An 11,083-nucleotide genomic window follows, 5' to 3' on the forward strand; every position below is an offset into this window, starting at 1 on the left:
CCTGCCCTGGGGCCTCTGCGAATCTTGCAGCCTGGCCATCTTGCTCTCCCAGACAGCCCCTCTTGCACCTCCACCTGCCCTGCTCACACCCACCTCTCCCTGCCCCAGTCACTAGGATTTGCAGGCCACTGAACTTCAGCTGCATGGTGCTGCCTCCCAGCCTGGGCCTGCAGTGAAGAGAGGACGGGCAGGTTTATAGGTCTGGGCTGGTAGGCGGGGCCAGGTGACGGAAGTGGGGGTGCCACCAGGAAATGAGCAGGGCAGAACCACTCCCCTCAAGAGGTAGCCCTTCTCACCCACTCCCCAGGCCTGCCAGCCAGAAGCTCCTTCCTGGGTTCTGGAAAAGAAAGAAAAATTGGATTGCATGTGTGTGTGTGCGCGTGTATGTGTGTGCGTGCAGAGAGCAGTGCTGTGGGGGGAGGGGACAGGGCAGTAGAATGTTGGTGTCTTTCCTTTTTTTTTTTTTTGTCCGAACAGAACTATTACCCTGTAACAGCTTCTACTGGAAGAGGAATCCTGGCTGCCTCATCAGCTGGGGGTAGGGCAGTGGACGGCATGGGGATCCAGTTGTCTGTGCCCCAAGCTGCCAGCTCTCTAGTGAACCCCAGTGCCCTGCATCAGGCTCTGCTGCCCTGGAGTGGGGCAGGACACCACCCAGAAAGCAGCAGTGTGTGTTCCTTCCTGAGCGGAGGGCACACACTGCTTGTGGCTCGCCCCTGCCAACCTTACTCTAAACCCCATCACGGCCCCTATCTGGGGGCCGAGGCAGCCTCCAGAGTCTTCCTCACCTGGTTCCTCCTAGGCGCCCCTCACCTGCCCCTACTCAGATACACTGAGGTTTAACTTTTACAAAACAAAGCCTGGCCAGGGGTGGGCAGGGGCTGTTCTTCCCGGAAGTCCTCCTCTGGCGCCCTCTATCTCCTCCATGGGGAACTTTCCATCCCCGTGCAGATTGGTGAACCTTTCAAGGGGTGGGGCGCCATTTGGCAAAAACAGGTCAGACAACACATGCCCCCTCCCTCAGATGTGAGGGAAGTTGCTTTGATCACAGGGTGGAAAGTGCGTCCCTGGGGGTTGAGCTTTGACCACTCCTCACTGGACTGACTTCTGGGTATGAAAACAATATGGCTGCTGCTGCCTCACTCCTGGCCTCCAAATCACAGGCAAATGTGTCTCCAGGCCCATATGACCGGCAAAGCAGGGAACTGGGAACTGGAGCTTTGCCCGTGTGATGTGTGTTGAACCAGTACAAGCCCACTGCAGCCCACCCTCCTAAAGCTGGTCCCCATGATGCACCTCTTTGTATTGTATATATTTTTCATGTTCTGTGTTTTGATGTCTTAAAAAAAAAAACCCTTTCTGGCTCCTGGGGCAAGCCAGGACTTGGGGCTAGCAAAGGACTACACACTGCTCTGCCTTCATCACCCCGGACCAGGGTTGAGAATGCAAAAAAGCTTAAAGCAAAGACACCACTCACAGGTGGGCATGACAGTGTAGGAAACCAATTAGGGGCCGGGTGCAGTGGCTCACACCTGTAATCCCAGCAACTTGGGATGCCAAAGCAGGTGGATCACTAGAGCTCAGGTGTTTGAGACCAGCCTAACTGACAAAGTGAAACCCTATCTCTACAAAAAATAGTCAAATTACCTGGGCACCTGTAATCCCAGCTACTCGGGAGGCTGAGGCAGGATAATTGCTTGAACCTGGGAGGTGCAGGTTGCAGTGAGCTTTAAAAATGCCACTGCTCTCCACCCTGGGTGACAGAGCAAGACTCCATCTCAGAACAAAAAAGAAAAAAAAAGAAAACCAATTAGGAATGGTAGATATATGTAAAATAGGTGAAGGGTGGGGATCAATTAGAGGAAAATGCGCCAAACAGGAAGACAGGTTTTTAATCCGTCCGTGGATTTACCAGGGACTTGTAGCTTGGCTTTCAGGCTTTAAAAGATCGTCTGCTTGAAGGTCAGATTTCTTTGGGAACCCGTCCCTATCTGCCTAGGAATTGTCTGCCTCCAGGCACTATCAAAAAAAAAAAAAAAAGCATATATACATATATAGACAAGGTCTCATTCTCTCACCCAAGATGGAGCATAGTGGTGTGATCTTAGCTCACAGCAGTCTCCAAACTCTGGGCTCAAGTGATCCTCCCGTTAAAACTTGAGCTCTGAATGAAGAGACCCCCCAACGGGTTTTGTGTGAGCAACATGGCTGTTTATTCACCTGGGTTCGGGGGAGCTAAGGCTGAAAAGGGCGTAGAAGTTGGTTTTATAGGTTTGCAGTAAACAGTGGAAAGTTACAGAAGTAACTTTAGGTCGGTTTTTTTGTAAGTTGGGAGGGATCATAGGGTGTGGAGGTTGACCAAGGTCGGTTACAAAGTCCAATGGCCTTATCAACTGGGGCTGGAACATGGAACAGTTGAGAACGTTTTAAAGGTGCCTCAGGGGTTGATCATTTCTTCCTCTTTTCATGGTCTTCCAGTTACTTTAGATTTTCCAGGAACTTCTCTAGAGTGTCTCTGCAGGTCGCAGAGGTTAACATGGCATCTATGGGGCCGTCAGTCTGCTTAAAAGACCTTACTCCTCCCACCTCAGCCTCCTAAGTAGCTGGGACTACATGTGCATGTCATCATGCCCAGCTAATTCTTTTTGTTTGTAGAGATGGGGGTCTCACTATGTTGTCCAGGCTGGTCTTGAACTTGTGGGCTCAAGTGATCCTCACGCCTTAGCTTCTCAAAGTGCTGGGGTTACAGGTATGAGCCATTGAGACCAACCTACAAATTTATTTATGTTTAAAACAAAAAGGATAAAATTATTGGCCAAGTGTGGTGGCACATGCTTGTAATTTTATCACTTTGGGAGGCTGAGACAGAAGGACCACTTGAGCCCTGGAGTTCGAGGCTGCAGTGAGCTGTGACTGTACCACTGCACTCCAGCCTGGGCAGCAGAGCCAGACCCTGTCTCAGAAAAAAGAAAGAACAAAATGTATTCCAGTTCTCTCTTCTGCAGCTGGTCACATGGCCACATCACTGTTCATCTCCTCACGGTAGGTCCTCTGCTTTCAGCAAGCACCTCAGCTGGCCAAGCTTCCTAGCCAGTGCCGGGATCGAAGCCCCATGTGGTCTGCTGATACCAGCTTGCAGCACTTTTTCATGGGTGTTAATGACACAGGAGGGGCACACCGAGGTACCTGGGGCCTCCCGCAGTCCAGGCTCGTTCCCAACTACAGTGTGTCATGAGTGGCCTGCCTTCCTCTGGCAGTTGGGGTCCAGCAGCCACCTAACAATCCCTTTCTTTGTCTATTGATCTACTTGCATAAAGGGTCCCAAGCAGCCAGACGGCTGTCCCACTTGCAGTGTAATGGAGGCCGGTTGTGTCCCCTGATGGAAGCACTCCAGCTTGTATACAATGACTTCTATACCAGCCGAGTCAAAGTTGCAGAAATGAGGCCGGGCACAGTATCTCATGCCTGTAATCCCAGCACTTTGGGAGGCTGAGGTGGGCAGAGTCACGTGAGGTCAGGAGTTTGAGACCAGCCTGGCCAACATGGCAAACCCTGTCTTTTCTAAAAATATAAAAATTAGCTGGGCGTGGTGGTGCATGCCTGTAGTTCCAGCTCCTCAGGGGGCTGAGGCAGGAGAATCGCTTGAACTCAGAAGGCGGAGGTTGCGGTGAGCCAAGATGGTGCCACTGCACTTCAGCCTGGGTAACAGACTGAGAACCCATGTCAAAAATAAATAAATGAATAAAACAAAAACCAGAGTTGCAGAAATGGGAGGCAGACATGTTGCTACTGGATTATTACTGGTAATAATGAGAGGAGGCCAGGTGTGGTGATTTATACCTATAATCCCATCGCTTTGGGAGGCTGAGGTAGGAGGATCCCTTGAGCCCAGGAGTGCAAGACCCAGCCTGGGCAACATGATGAGACCCTGTCTCTCAAAAAAAAAAAAAAGGAAAAAAGAAAAACAAATTAGCCAGGCATGGTGGTGTGTGTCTGCAGTCCCACAGCTACGTGGAGGGCTGAGACAGGAGGATGGCTTGAGCCCAGGAGTTCGACGCTTCAGTGAGCTGTGATCACCCCACTGCACTCTAGCCTGGGCAACAGAGTGAGACCCTGTCTCACAAAAAAGGCACTCCAGAGAGCTCCCTCACCCCTTCTGCCATGTGAGGAACACATTGAGAAGGCACCATTTATGAGCCTTGAAGGTACCCCACCAGATACCGAATCTGCCAGCACCTTGATCTTGGACTTCCCAGCCTCCAGAACTGTGAGAAACAGACCTGTCATGGGCCACGCGTGGTAGCTCACACCTGTAATCCCAGCACTTTAGGAGGTCGAAGCAGGCTGATCACTTGAGGTCAGGAGTTCGAGACCAGCTTGGCCAACATGGTGAAACCCTGTCTATACTAAAAATACAAAAATTAGTCGGGCATGGTGGCATGTGCCTATAATCCCAGCTACCCAGAAGGCTGAGGCAGGAGAATCCCTTGAATCCAGGAGGCGGAGGTTGCAGTGAGCCTAGGTTGTGTTACCTCACTCCAGCCTGGAAGACAGAGTGAGACTCCATCTAAAAAAAGAAAAAGAAAAAGAGAAAGGAAAGAAACAGACCTGCTGTTTATAAAGCAGCCAGCCTGTGGTCCTTTGTTACGGCAGCCTGCAGGGCCTAGATAGCGCCTACGCTTCAGCTGCATTGCTTACAAGTGCTTTACCACCCAGCCAAACCTTTACCCATGGCCTGCGAGTTAGTTCCTCTAGGAACCTATGGCCATTCTCTTTTCAAGGTGAAATAAACAAGCAGGTGCACTCTCTTGATTCTGCCCATGGGGAGGGGTTTCCTTTCTCCTGTGGGGTGGCAGTGCTGCAGGTGCGGCTTTGGGAACAGCCAGCATGCCACACAGAGCTGCCTGTAACAGGGCCTGACGTTTTCCTTCCCCAGGCATCTGGGCAGAGGGAGCCCAATGAGGCTGCAGGTGCCGGCTGAGAGAGAGGAGGCCGGAGCAAGAGAGGAGCTGGGGCATCTGGGCTGCTCGTTCCTGCAGCTCTCGTGTGGTCTGGGCACCGTCGGCCCCTGATGCTGTCGGCAGCCCTTCCACGTGGTGATAGAGGGAGTCAGGCACACCCAGTGTCCAGCTTCTGGATCAGATAACACCCTTTTGATGATGGCATCACAGGTCCCATGGTAACTCGGTGGCTCCCAGTCAAACCTTCGGTCTCTAAGTCCCAGAAGCAAACATAAACTGTATCTCACAATGGGAATATTTGTGTACAAAGCATGACGTACCTTGTTCAAAAATCCCAGTGGGGCTGTGCTGTGCTGGGAATGATTTACAGGGACCTGCCAGATGCCTCTGATGACACTCCCATCTGTTGCTGGCATGTTGGGTGTTGTGGGATCTGCTGGCCACTCACCTGGGTGGCAGAGTGGCTTGTGTGGCAGCCTGGACTGTTGTGATGCTTGCCCTCGTTCTTGGCCATACTCAAAACCAGCGCTATTTGGGTTACTTCAGAGCAGTACAGAAACGACGGGGAAGAAATGCACGAAAGAAGAATCCATGTCCCCCAAACCAAAAGAGACACCCCAAACCAAAAGAGCCCCTCAGGTGTCGTGCCCCTTCCTGAGTGATGGGAGGGACCAGATGCAGCTGCTAGTTCTCTACCTTGAAAGGGACATCCCGACATGCCCCAAACCGCTAGACCAAGGTGGCAGGATCCTGAATGTTTCTTTTAGATTTGTCTCCTGCCTCCTGGAACACGGATCTTACTAATGCATCTAGGGTAGTCGCTCCATCATACTTGCTGCGTCCCAGCAGCACGCTATCCTCACGTACACCCGAAGGACAGCATCCTGAAGAAAAAAGCGATCCTGTGGATGCAGCTCTCGGAAGGAAGAGCGGAAGTGCACTGCGGGTCCTGCCGGCTGAGAGGAAGCTGCACTGGCTAGTCGCTGCCCACAGGTGTAGAAGGAAGACCAGCACTTGACAGGGGAGGAGCTGCAGAGCTGCACGGGAGCCATGATGCGTCACTCTAGCAATGACGTGGCCTTTGGAGCAGCAGCCAAGAGCAGCAAAGCAAGGATGCCATCGACGTCCCAATACCCACTGCCATTCATCAAGGCCCACCTGCCTGGCTGTGGGAGCCCCTGTCCTTCACTTCATGTCCTTGCTGGTGCTGCTGGTCTCTGAAATCCCTCCAGGAGCGTGAAGCTACATTTGCCATTTTGGCAGGCAGAGGCCACTCTGGTATTTTCTAGTCGGCCTCTCACATCATCCTGGTCTTCACTCCATGGATTAGAAGACCAATATGGCAATATGGGGATTCTTTTTTTTTTTTGAGACAGGGTCTCATTCTGTTGCCCAGGCTGGAGCACAGTGGCAGATCTCAGCTCACTGCAACCTCTACCCCACAGGTTCAAGGGATTCTCTTACCTCAGCCTCCCAAGTAGCTGAGACTACAGGTGCATGCTACCACGCCTGGATAATTTTTTATTGTATTTTAGTACAGATGAGGTTTCACCATGTTGCCCAGGCTGGTCTCAAACTTCTGACCTCAGGTCATCTACTCACCTCGGCTTCCTAAAGTGCTGGGATTACAGGCATGGCCACATGTTTTCAATTCTGTGGGTATTGCCCTAGGAGTGGAGTTGCTGGGTCCTATGGTACCTGTGTGTTGAACTCTGGAACCACCGAACTCTTCCATGGAGGCTGCGCCAGTTTCCAGTCCTGCGGTACTGCATGGGGGCTTCGACATCTCCATGCCCTGGTCTTTACTTGCTGTTGTCTGTCTTTTTTATTACAGGCATCCTAGTGGGTGTGACGTGGGATATTGTGGCTTTGATTTGCATTTCTCTAACGACTAATGAAGTTGGACATCTTTTAATGTGCTTATCAGCCATGTTAATATCTTCTTTTCGGCCGGGCGCGGTGGCTCAAGCCTGTAATCCCAGCACTTTGGGAGGCCGAGGCGGGTGGATCATGAGGTCAAGAGATCGAGACCATCCTGGTCGACATGGTGAAACCCTGTCTCTACTAAAAATACAAAAAATTAGCTGGGCATGGTGGTGCGTGCCTGTAGTCCCAGCTACTCAGGAGGCTGAGGCAGGAGAATTTCCTGAACCCAGGAGGCGGAGGTTGCAGTGAGCCGAGATTGCGCCATTGCACTCCAGCCTGAGTAACAAGTGAAACTCCGTCTCAAAAAAAAAAAAACCTTTTTATTTATTATTATTATTATTTTATTTTATTATTATCTTTTTTTTTTTTTTGACAGAGTTTTGCTCTTGTTACCCAGGCTGGAGTAGTGCAATGGCGCAATCGCGGCTCACCGCAACCTCGGCCTCCTGGGGTTCAGGCAATTCTCCTGCCTCAGCCTCCTGAGTAGCTGGGATTACAGGCACGTGCCACCTTGTCCAACTAATTTTTTGTATTTTTAGTAGAGACGGGGTTTCACCATGTCAACCAGGATGGTCTCGATCTCTTGACCTCGTGATCCACCCGCCTTGGCCTCCCAAAGTGCTGGGATTATAGGCTTGAGCCACCGCGCCCGGCCTATTTATTATTTTTTGAGATGGAGTCTTGCTCTGTTGCCAGGCTGGAGTGCAGTGGCGCAATCTCAGCTCACTGCAACCTCTGCATCCCCGGTTCAAGCAATTCTCCTGCCTCAGCCTCCCAAGTAGCTAGTACTACAGGCGTGTGCCACCACACCCAGCTAAGTTTTGTATTTTTAGTAGAGACAGGGATTCTCCATGTTTGTCAGGCTGGTCTCGAACTCCTGACCTGAGGTGATCTACCTGCCTCGACCTCTAGAGTAGTCCCAATGTGCTGGGATTACAGCACGCGAGCCACCATGCCTGGCCATCTTAACATCTTCTTTAGGCAAATGTCTATATTCATTTGCCCATTTAAAAAATTAGGTTATTTTTCTGTTGGGTTGTAAGATTCTTTATATTTTGTGGGTACAAGTTCCTTATCAGATATATACACAATTTGTAAATAATTGCAAATATTTGGGTTGTCTTCTCTTTCTTTCTTTCTTTTTTTTTTTTTTGAAGATGGAGTTTCGCTCTTGTTACCCAGGCTGGAGTGCAATGGCACAATCTCGGCTCACCACAACCTCCGCCTTCTGGGTTCAAGCAATTTTCCTGCCTCAGCCTCCGGAGTAGCTGGGATTACCGGCGTGTGTCACTGCCCAGTTAATTTTTGTATTTTTTTTAGTAGAATGCAGTTTCACCGTGTTGACCAGGATGGTCTCGATCGCTTGACCTCATGATCCACCTGCCTCGGCCTCCCAAAGTGCTGGAATTATAGGCTTGAGCCACTGTGCCCAGCCTTGGGTTGTCTTTTCATTTGCTTAATGTCATTTAAGTACAAAAGTCTTTAATTTTGGCTGGGCACAGTGGCTCCTGCGTGTCATCCCAGCACTTTGGGAGGCCATGGTGGGTTAATCACTTGAGGTCAGAAGCTCAAGACCAGCTGACCAACATGGTAAAACCCTGTCTTTACTAAAAATAAAAAAATTAGCCAGGCACCCATAGTCCCAGCCACTTGGGTGGCTGAGGTGAGAGAATCACTTGACTCTGGGGGGCGGAAGTTGCAATGAGCTGAAATCACACAACTTGTGGTGCCCTCCAGCCTGGGCAATAGAGTGAGACTATATGTCTCAAAAAAAAAAATCTTTAATTTTGGGGAAATTTTCTTTATTTTTGTTCCTTTGCTGTGTGTGCTTTTGATGTCATGTCTACAAAACCACTGCCCCATCCAGGGCCCAAGAATGAACTCCTGTGGTCATTGTAGGAATGTAAATTCCTCAGCTTTCCTACTTAGGTCCTTGGTGCATTTGGAGCTACTTTAAAAGTTTTTTTTTTTCTTCTTACAGAGGTTTTATTGCGTTTGGTCCACAGTTGGGTTTCACATTATCTCATGGAGCAGGGCCCCTGGGTGAGGGTCCCCGTGCAGCACTTGGCGGGGTGTGTTGCCCAAGATGGAGCAGTATAGCTGGTCAGGCCCAGAAGGGGAGGAGGAGGGTTGGGGCTCCTGAAAACCTACTGAGGGGCCGGGCGCAGTAGCTCATGCCTATAATCCCAGCACTTGGGGAAGCCAAGTCAGGTGGATCCCTGAGGCCAGGAGCTCGAGACCAGCCTGGTCAACATGATGAAACCCTGTCTCTACCAAAAATACAAAAATTAGCCAGTGTGGTGGAGCACCTGCAGTCCCAGCTACTTGGGAGGCTGAGGCAGGCAAATCCCTTGAGCTCGGGAGGTGGAGGTGCTGTGAGTGAAGATTGCCCCATGGCACTCCAGCCTGGGCAACAGCAACAACTGAAAAAAACCCACTGAGGCTATGGGGAGGATGGGGTAGCATGGAGACCGGGTCAGGTTTGGCCCCAGCAACTCAGAATTCCGCTTCCTTGTACAGGCCTCACTTTCCTCACCAGGCCCCGGGGCAGGTCTGAGGGTCCAAGGGAAATCCAGCCACTTGGGAGCCTGACACGTTCAGTATCATGGCCAGGCCCCCTTTCCAGGGGACTCATTGCCCAGCACCCTCTCCACTGTCTCTGCCCCATTCCTCCGGGGGAAACAAAAGTATTTTTCTTTTGTTACTACTTCCTGAAACTTTTGCAGGTACAGAAACCACAAACTGATCAGATGACAAAAGTGAGAAGAGACGAGGCAACCGGAAATCTTCAGGGACTGGTTCCCTCCAAGCCCAGGCCTCTTCTCCCCAGCACAGCTCAGCTCACAGCCTGGATGTGCCAGCAGGGACCCTGACCTTACAGGTATCAAGATATAGCCTTGACCCCTTCCCCCGCCCAGCCCAGTGGCTCAGTCCTGCAAAGGACCAAGGCAAGGGGGAGAAAGCCCTGCTGCCTGATCCCAGGAACCACTCATAGACCCTTGGCTGATTGGCAGCACTGAACAGGTTAATTTTAAAAAGATGAAAACACAGAAAATCCCAGAAACCCAGACAGGGAGACGACGTGGGGAGAGAGCGCACTGGGAGCCTCAGCAGCCCGCCTCCTCCTGGTGGTAAGGGGGATGTTCAGGGACCTCCCCCGGGCCCAGGCAGTCGCCAGCATCGGAGGGAGCCCCGTCGGACACTGTGCCTTGCAGGCAGTACTTGGGGTCGTATATCTGCGGGCCCAGGCCGAAGACCTGGAGGCTCTGGTTGGTGCCCTGCTGTAGCCCGTCTGCAGGGACATGGAGGAGTTATTACACTTGTTGGTGCCCATTTGGAGGCTGATGGTCTAGTGGTCCGTGGCGGGCAGGATGTGGTTCTTGGGGTAGTAGAGATGCCTCCTCGTGCTGTCCGCGGTCATGCCCGACTGGCTGGCGCATTTGTTGGTGCCCATCTGCAGCCCGATGATGCCCTGGCCGGCCTTCATGGTGGCATCGTCGAAGTTCCACTCCTGCTTCTCCGAGTACTTGACGCAGATGTCCACCCTGTTCTGCACTGCAGCCCCTTAGTCTTGGCCTTCCCCACCAGGGCGAGAACAGACATCTGCACCTGTGTCATGTTCCCGCTCTCAAACAGGTTGTTGGCCTCCACGGGGTTCATGCCATAGCTGACCATGGCCTTAATGAAGTTGGAAAGGTTTTCTAGCTGGTGCCAGTTCTGCATGGAACAGTTGATCTTGGGGACTGAGCCTGGCTGTAGCTTGTTCATGAGTGTGCATAAGATAGTCCCGTCCTTCTGGAAGTCGGGGTTGATGGAGAGACGGGTGAGTCCCTCGATCCATCTTCGGAGCTCTGCCTCCTTCTGGGGGTCATACTTGGACAGGAGCCAGTTCTTGAGCTCGGCCGACAGACCGGACGAGGGGCCCTTGTTGAACTGCGTGGAGCTCTTGGCTGGCGGGTGCGGCAGCAGGACCAGGCCGGACGGGACAGGACAGGATCATGGGCGTGCGAGGTGGCAAAGTTTTTTTCTTTTCTTTTGAGACAGGGTCTCACTTTGATGTTCAGGCTGGAGTGCAGTGGTGCAGTCACTGCTCACTGCAGCCTCCACCTCCTGGACTCAAGTGATCCTCCCACCTCAGCCTCCCTAAGTGCTGGGATTACAGCCTGAGCCACTGTCCCCGGCCCTGGAATCACTTT

The 11,083-nt window shown here is 51.8% G+C and overlaps 1 pseudogene; it reads right to left on the bottom strand.

Moving 5' to 3' along the window:
* Positions 1–9,891: 9,891 nt before the first annotated feature.
* On the bottom strand, positions 9,892–10,880 carry LOC100402232 (calponin-2 pseudogene; annotated as a pseudogene).
* Between the last annotated feature and the right edge of the window lie 203 nt (positions 10,881–11,083).

Source organism: Callithrix jacchus, chromosome 5, assembly GCF_049354715.1.
Source record: "Callithrix jacchus isolate 240 chromosome 5, calJac240_pri, whole genome shotgun sequence".
NCBI classification, from domain to species: Eukaryota; Metazoa; Chordata; class Mammalia; order Primates; family Cebidae; genus Callithrix; species Callithrix jacchus.